We start from the raw sequence: 9,542 nt of genomic DNA, 5'->3' as shown, positions 1-9,542 counted from the left end.
CTCCTATGTCTTTAAATGCTCACTCAACGCAGACATAGAATATTGCTGTGTGGGGAAGCAGTCCATCTTGATTACTCTGGGGAACAACAGTGCTCTGCTAAAGTCTGAGTCTTGTGCTGGTAAGTTTTGTGGTTGTCATGACCTCCTGTCTCTTCTGAAAATGAATCTCCCAATTGGTTGATTTTCACTGTTCCTGATTGGTTGTTTTGGTGGCTTTTGGCAGCAAGTTTCCTCATGTGGGTTGTCACTGACTAAAATGATTTAACATTAGTTCTGGTGCTTACTTGATACCAAGGCTGAGAATGATCAGCCTTTTCCTAGCCTATGAGAATGTTTTCATTTCTTAGCCCCACCTTTTGGTCCTCCTTCATCCAGAGTTGCAGGAGAGGCCATAAGGCAGAGGTCCCCAAACTACGGCCCATGGGCCACATGCAGCCCCCTGAGGCCATTTATCCGGCCCTCGCCGCACTTCTGGAAGGGGCACCTCTTTCATTGGTGGTCAGTGAGAGGAGTATATTGACCATCTCATTAGCCAAAAGCAGGCACACAGTTCCCATTGAAATACTGGTCAGTTTGTTGATTTAAATTTACTTGTTCTTTATTTTAAATATTGTATTTGTTCCCATTTTGTTTTTTTACTTTAAAATAAGATATGTGCAGTGTGCATAGGGATTTGTTCATAGTTTTTTTTTATAGTCCAGCCCTCCAACAGTCTGAGGGACAGTGAACTGGCCCCCTGTGTAAAAAGTTTGGGGACCCCTGCCATAAGGATTGTCCAGATTATCACCACTGTTGTTGATTCCCCTTGAAGATGAGGTTGTTTACAGAAATATGATTTTTAGTTTCAGTGTCAATTAGAATTATTCCATCCTGTTTCTTCTTTGAATTATTTGTTGAACACTTTTAGGTCCTGGACAACAAGTGTCAAGCCATAGGGAGGTAAACTAAAGTGTAACTAGAACTATTTTAAGAAAGGACTAAAAGGCACTCTGGAAGATTTTCAGCCTCATAAAGATAATTAGGGCTAATGATGTGGTGGGTCTGCCTTTGATGGTCAATTTTCATTTCTTTAACTTAGATATAAATTGTTCCATCTTGTGGTGTTAATTAGACAATGCAAAGTATTAGCAATTGTACAGATTCTCCTCTGGGTAGTTAGAATGTCCAGAGTTGTTTTATTATGGTAACTACTTGGGATAAAGATGTTAACATGGTTTCTTTTCTCTTTTTTTTTTCTCTTTTAACTGAACTTATTGAGGTGAACAGCTTAGCATACTTATACAGGGTTCAGTAGACCAAGTCTACAACACATCTCTGCATACTGTATTGTGTGTTCACCCCCAAAGTCAAGTTTTCACCCATCACCATTTTACTCCCTATACCCTCCCTTCCCTCCCCCACCACAGCAATCACCACACTGTGTCTGTGTCTATGAGATTTTTCTTTTTCTTTTTCTTTTTTGTTATTTTTGTTCTATCCCTCCCCATCCCTCACCCACCCCAACATCCCCACTGACAGCTGTCAGCCTGCTCTCTATGTGTGAGTCTGTCCTTATTTTGCTTAGCCAAGACCTAGGAATAGCCAAGTGCCTGTCAGTAGATGCCTGGATAACAAAGCTGTGATACAATTCACACAACAGAATACTATGTGGCCATAAAAAAAGAAGGAAATCCTACCTTTTGTGACAGCTGAATGGACCTGGAGAGCATTATACTAAGTGAAATTAGCCATTCAGAGAAAGACAAATATCATGTGATTTCACTTATATGTGGAATCTAATGAACAAACTGAACTAACCTGGTTTCTTGTTTCTAAACTGACTCAGTCAGCCAGAATGAGGAAGTTTTCTTTTTCTTTTATCATATACCTATTCATCTATTCATCCCTCCAATCCTCTATCAATCTATCTTACTTTTATGATGCATTTCAGAGTAAATTATAATAACCAGCATATTTCACCCCCTTATACTTCAATTTACATATCATTAAATAGAACTCAAAATTTGTTTATGCTTCTCAGTTTTTCTATTGTGGTTAAATTTGCATGCTTTAAAATACACAAATCTTCAAGGATGTCAGCATTCCTAAAAGTTACCTATGCCCTTCCCCAGTTACTCCTTATTTCCATCCTTCCAGAAATAATCACTGTTTTATTTTTTCCTTCATGGATTCACTTGTCTTCTCTAGAACTTTCTACAAATAAAATCATTCATATATACTCTATTTGATCCATGTTTTTGTAGGCATTAGTAGTTTATTCTTTTGTATTGCCAAGTAATAGTCATGATTTGTTTACCCATTCTCATTTTGATAGACATTAAAATTCCATGTTTGGGATATGAGCAATAAATATTCTTGTACCAATCTTTTTTGTACCCATATTATTTTTTTATTTTTCTTGGATCAATACCTAGGAGTAAAATTTCTGGGTTATAGAGAAAGTGCATGTTTCGTTTTATAAGAAATAGTCAAAAATTTTCCAAAGTGATTGTACCATTTATACTGCCATCATTAATGGACTAGAGTTCTGTTTGTACTACGTCTTTGCCAACATTTGGTCTTTCAGTATTTTAAATTTCTTCTATTCTGGGGGTTGCATTGTATCTCACAGTGGTTTCAATTTACATTTTGCTGATGACTAATGATATTAAGCAATTTTTCATGTACTTATGAATTAAAATAATTAAAATAATAAGTTGGTTATCTATCATACACATTTATATGTATATGATACTAGGGATGTAGCAGATAAATAATTTATGGATGTTAATGCTTAGTATATAGCTTCCTTATTCATTTCCATAATGATACCTTATGTTAAGCAGTTTTAAAATTTGATGAAATCTGCCTGACCAGGCGGTGGTACAGTAGATAGAGCGTCGAACTGGGATGTGGAGGACCCATGTTCGAGACCCTGAGGTTGCCAGTTTGAGTGTGAGCTAATCTGGTTTGAGCAAGGCTCACCAGCTTGAGCTCAAGGTCACTGGCTCAAGCAAGAGATCACTCGGTCTGCTGTAGCCCCTCCCCCCCCCCAATCAAGGCACATATGAGAAATCAATCACAACAAAGAATTGATGTTTCTCATCTCTTTTCTTTCCTGTATGTCTGTCCCTATCTGTCCCTCTCTCTGACTCTCTCTGTCTCTCCCACACACACAAAATTTTTTTTTGATGAAATACAGTTTATCATTTTCTTCTTTTTTGTTATTGCATTTTGTGTCCTAAGAACTCTTTGCTTAGTCTCAAATAGCAAATGATTTTTCCTATATTTCCTTTGAGAAGCTTTATAGCTTTATATTTTGGGTATCTAATCCATTTTAATTTTTATGTGGTATGAGGTATGGGGCTAAAGGTTACTTTTAGATCATCTGAACAAACAGTTATGCTAGCCGTGTTTGTCAAAAAGAGTTTTGCAAGTCAAATGACTGTCTATAGATTTGGTTTACTTTAGAGCACTCTGTTCTGTTCATTGATTATCTTTATGTCAGTTTATTTCACATATCTGAATTACCTCTAAAGTAAAACTTGAAGTCTGACAGTTTAATTCTTCTAACTTTGTTCTTCTTTGTCAAGATTGTTATGGATATTTTTGGTACTTTGCATTTCCTTATACCTTTTATAAGTAAGTTGTCAATTTCTACAGAAATGCTTGGTTTAATTATGCTTGAGATTGATTAACTTGATGAAAATTGTTATTTCAAAAATATTAAGACTTTCAATTATTGGTGAGCTGAAGGCAGCTCATACTGAATCACAAGAGACCATTATTAAAATTTTAATAATTTGATAGCTTGAAATTAGCAAGAGTGAGAGAATATATACTGCAGAAATTGGCAAACTCCATAAACAAGGACCTATTTTGTTTTGTGGGGGAAATCAGTTGTTAAATGTTGACCGACATGCTATTGCTTCCAGTCCAGGAATGGGGTATTTCTCTCCACTTATTTAAGTTTTTAATTTCCTCCAAGATATGGTTTAGAGTTTTCAATGTGAAAGTTATACACAACTTTTGACAAATTCATCTCTAAGTGTTTTGTTTTTGAACTTATTATAAATAAAATTTTGAAAACACAATTATCTGCTGCAAGTATATAAGAATTTAATTTTTGATATTAACCTTGGATACTATAATCTTTTATTTATTTTTTAATTAATTGATTGTGTTAACATGGTTTCATGTGTCCCACTCAATATAACACCCTCACCCCTCTCCTTGTCCCACCCCATGCCTCATGCAAAGTCTCTTTCTATTTCCATTTCCCCCCTATTCCCACCACACTGCCATTCCCCTTTATCTCTGTGAATTGCTGCCCTGTTATCTGCATCTATATGTTATGTATATATAATTTGGCTAATCTCTTCATCTTCTTTGATCCCACCCCCTCATCCTCCTTCCCTCTGACAGCTGTCTTTCTTTTCCTTGTGACCTTGACTGTTTCTATTTTGTTCCTCAGTTTATTGTGTATTCGTTAGATTCTACATAGAAGTGAGATCATATGATACTTGTCTTTCTCTGCCTGGCTTATTTCACTTAGCATAATAATCTTCAGGTCCATCCATGCCATTGCAAGAGGTAATATTTACTCCTTTTTCACAGCTGCGTAGTATTACATTGTGTGTATAGACCACTGTTTTTTTTAATCCATTCATCCACTGTCAGACACTTAGCTGTTTCCAGATCTTGGCTATTGTGAACAATGCTGCAATTAATATGAGGGTGCAGATCTTCTTTTGAATTAGTGTTTTGTGATTTTTAGGATATACGGTATCCTAAAAGTGGGATGGCTGGGTCAAAAGGCAGTTCCATTTTTAATTTTTTGAGGAATATCCATACTATTTTACACAGTAGCTGCACGAGTCTGCATTCCCACCAGCAGTGCAGGAGGGTTCCCTTTTATTCACACCCTCTCCAGCACTTGTTGTTTGTTGTTTTGTTAATTAGAGCCATTCTGACATGTGTGAGGTGGTATCTCATTGTGGTTTTAATTTACATCTCTTTGATGAGTAGTGACATTAAACATTTTTTCATATGCCTATTGGCCATCTTTATGTTCTCCTTGGAGAACTGTTTATTCAGTTCCTTTGTCCATTTTTAAATTGAATTGTTTACCTTCCTGATGTTGAGTTTTTAGAAATTCTTTATAAATTTTGGCTATTAACCCCTTTTGAGATATATCAGCAAATATGTTCCCCCTTTGAGTGAGTTGTCTTTTTATTTTGTTAATGGTGTCTTTTGCTGTGCAAAAGCTTTTTAGTTTGATATAGTCCCATTTACTTATTTTGTCCTTTATTTCACAGCCCAAGGAGAAATATTGGCAAAAATATTACTACAAGAGCTATTGGAGAGTTTACTGCCTATGTTTTTTTCTAAGAGTTTTATGGTTTTGTGAATTACATTTAAGTTTTTTATCCATTTTGAGTTGTTTTTATTTATTGTGAATAGTATAAGTTGGTGGGTCTAGTTTTATTTCTTTATTTTTTGCATGTACCTGTTCAATTTTCCCAACACCATTTATTAAAAAGACTGTCTTTACTCCATTGTATACTCTTGCCTCCTTTATCAAATATTAATTGACAATAAAGATATGTGTTTATTTCTGGGTTCTCAGTTCTGTTCCATTGATTTGTATGTCTGTTCTTATGCCAGTACCAATTGCTTTGATTACAATGGACCTGTAGTATAGCTTGATTTCAGAAAGTGTGATACCTCCTACATTGTTCTTCATTGTCAAGATTGCTGAGGCTATTTGGGTTCTATTTTAGTTTCATATAAATTTTTGGAATATTTTTTTCTAGATCTGTGAAGTATGCCTTTGGTATTTTAATAAGAATTGCATTGAATCCATACATTGCTTTGAGTAGTACGCACATTTTAATGTTAATTCTTCCTATCCATGAACATGGCATATGCTTCTACTTGTTTGTCTTCCTTGATTTCTTTTTTTTTTTTTTATAACTTTCCAAGTACAGGTCTTTTACCACCTTAGTCAAATTTCTTCCTAGGTGCTTAATTTTGTTGTTGTTGTTGTTGCAACAGTGAAGGGGATTTTTCCCTTAATTTCTAAATTTTTGACAATTTTTTTATTGATGTATAAAAATGCCACTGAATTCTGAATATTAATTTTATATCCTGCCACCTTGCCAAATTCATTTATCAGGTCTATTTTTCTGACTGAGACTTTAGGGTTTTCTATGCATAGTATCATGTCATCAAAAAATAATGACATTTTTCCCTCTTCCTTTCCAATTTGATGCCTTTTATTTCTTTTTCTTGTCTGAATGCTATGGATAGGACTTCTAGAACTATGTTGAATAAGAATGGTGAAAGGACACAAACCTGTCTTATTCCTGATCTTAAAGGGATTGCTTTTAATTTTTTTCCCATTGAGTATGATGTTGGATGTTGGTTTGTCATATATGGGCTTTATTATGTTGAGGTGTGTTCCCTATATTTCCATTTTCCTGAGAGTTTTGGTCATAAATTAGTGCTGGATTTAATCATGTACTTTTTCTGCATCCATTGATAATGTGATTTGTATCCTTCATTTTGTTTATGTGATGAATCACACTTATTGATTTGCAAATATTGTACCACCCTTGCTTCCCTGTATTAAATTTAACTTGATCATGATGTATAATTTTTTAATGTAATGCCAAATTCAGTTTGCTAATATTTTGTTGAGAATTTTAGCATCTATGTTCATCAGGGGTATTGTCCTATTGTTTTTTTCTTTGTAGTTTCTTTACCTGGTTTTGGAATTAAGATAATGCTTGTCTCATAAATTAACTTGAAAGTCTTCTCTCCTTTTGAATCTTTTGGAATAGCTTCAGCAGGATAGGTGTTAATTTTTCTTTGAATGTTTGGTAAAATTCACCTGTGAAGCCTTCTGGTCCAGGACTTTTATTTGTTGGGAGTTTTTTGAAAACTGTTTCAGTTTCATTTGTTTTAATTGGTCAGTTTCAATTTTCTGATTCTTCCAGATTCAGTTTTAAAAGATTGTATGTTACTAGAAATTTATCCATTTCACCTAGGTTATGCAATCTTTTGGCATATAGATTTTTGCAGTAATTTTTTACAATCCTTTGTATTTCTGTGATGTTAGTTATTACTTCTCTTTCCTTTTTTTTAATAAATAAATTTTTATTAATGTTAATGGGGTGACATCAATAAATCAGGGTGCATATATTCAAAGAAAACATGTCCAGGTTATCTTGTCATTCAGTTATGTTGCATATCCATCACCCAAAGTCAGATTGTCCTCTGTCACCCTCTATCTAGTTTTCTTTGTGCCCCTCCCCCTCCCCGTTCCCCTCTCCCTCCTTCCCTCCCACACCCCCCCTCCTGCCCACCCCCGGTAACCACCACACTCTTGTCCATGTCCCTGAGTCTCGATTTTATGTCCCACCAATGTATGGAATCATGTAGTCCTTGTTTTTTTCTGATTTACTTAATTCATTCCATATAATGTTATCAAGATCCCACCATTTTGTTGTAAATGATCCGATGTCATCATTTCTTATGGCTGAGTAGTATTCCATAGTGTATATGTGCCACATCTTCTTTATCCAGTCTTCTATTGAAGGGCTTTTTGGTTGTTTCCATGTCCTGGCCACTGTGAACAATGCTGCAATGAACATGGGACTACATGTGTCTTTACGTATCAATGTTTCTGAGTTTTGGGGGTATATATATACCCAGTAGAGGGATTGCTGGGTCGTAAGGTAGTTCTATTTTCAGTTTTTTGAGGAACCACCATACTTTCTTCCATATTGGTTGTACTACTTTACATTCCCACCAACAGTGAATGAAGGTTCCTTTTTCTCCACAGCCTCTCCAATATTTGCTATTATGTGACTTGTTGATAATAGCTAATCTAACAGGTGTGAGGTGGTATCTCATTATAGTTTTGATTTGCATTTCTCTAATAACTAATGAAGATGAGCTGAGCATCTTTCATATATCTGTTGGCCATTTGTATTTCTTCCTGGAAGAAGTGTCTGTTCATGTCCTCTTCTCATTTTTTATTGGATTGTTTGTTTGTTGTTGAGTTTTATGAGTTCTTTGTAAATTTTAGATATTAGGCCCTTATCTAAGCTGTTGTTTGAAAATATTTTCCATTTAGTTGGCTGTCTGTTTATTTTGTTGTCAGTTTCTCTTGCTAAGCAAAAATATTTTAGTCTGATGTAGTCCCATTCATTTATCTTTGCCTTCACTTCTCTTGCCTTTGGAGTCAAATTCATAAAATGCTCTTTAAAACCCAGGTCCATGAGTTTAGTACCTATGTCTTCTTCTATGTACTTTATTGTTTCAGGTCTTATATTTAGGTCTTTGATCCATTTTGAATTAATTTTAGTACAAGGGGACAAGCTGTAGTCGAATTTCATTCTTTGGCATGTGGCTTTCCAGTTTTCCCAGCACCATTTGTTGAAGAGGCTTTCTTTTTTCCCATTGAGTGCTATTGGCCCGTTTATCAAAAATTATTTGACCATATATTATATATGTGGGTTTTTTTTCTGGACTTTCTATTCTGTTCCATTGGTCTGAGTGTCTATTTTTCTGCCAATATCATGCTGTTTTGATTGTGGTGGCCCTATAATATAGTTTAAAGTCAGGTATTGTAATGCCCCCAGCTTCATTCTATTTCCTTAGGATTGCTTTGGCTATTCGGAGTTTTTTATAGTTCCATATAAATCTGATGATTTTTTCTTCCATTTTTTTAAAAAATGTCATAGGAATTTTGATGGAAATTGCATTAAATTTATAAATTGCTTTGGGTAATATGGCCATTTTGATTATATTTATTCTTACAATCCAAGAACAAGGAATATTTTTCATCTCATTGTATCTTTTTCGATTTCCCTTAACAATGCTTTGTAGTTTTTGTTATATAGGAACTCTACATTCTTTGTTATGTTTATTCCTAGGTATTTTATTTTTTTTGTTGCAATCGTGAAGGGGATTATTTTTTTGAGTTCGTTTTCTAATATTTCATTCTTGGCATATAGAAAGGCTATGGACTTTTGTATGTTAATTTTGTATCCTGCGACCTTACTGTATTGGTTTATTGTTTCTAGTAATCTCTTCGTGGAGTCTTTGGGGTTTTCAATGTATAGGATCATATCATCTGCAAAAAGTGATACCTTTACTTCTTCTTTTCTGATATGGATGCCTTTTATTTCTTGTCTGAATGCTCTGGCCAGAACTTCTAGCACCACATTAAATAACACTGGAGAGAGTGGACAACCCTGTCTTGTTCCTGATTTAAGGTGGAAAGTTCTCAGTTTTATGCCATTTATTTAATATGATGTTGGCTGATGGTTTATCATATATGGCTTTTATCATGTTGAGATATTTTCCTTCTACACCCATTTTGTTGAGTGTCTTAAACATAAAGTTGTGTTGTATTTTATTGAATGCCTTTTCTGCATCTATTGATAAGATCATGTGGTTTCTGTTCTTTGTTTTGTTGATATGGTGTATTATGTTAACCGTTTTGCGTATGTTGAACCATCTTTGAGATTCTGGGATGAATCCCACTTGAT

Source organism: Saccopteryx leptura, chromosome 2 (genome assembly GCF_036850995.1).
Source record: "Saccopteryx leptura isolate mSacLep1 chromosome 2, mSacLep1_pri_phased_curated, whole genome shotgun sequence".
NCBI classification, from domain to species: domain Eukaryota; kingdom Metazoa; phylum Chordata; class Mammalia; order Chiroptera; family Emballonuridae; genus Saccopteryx; species Saccopteryx leptura.
The sequence above is the reverse complement of the archived record's forward strand: the minus strand, read 5'-3'. Positions refer to the sequence as shown.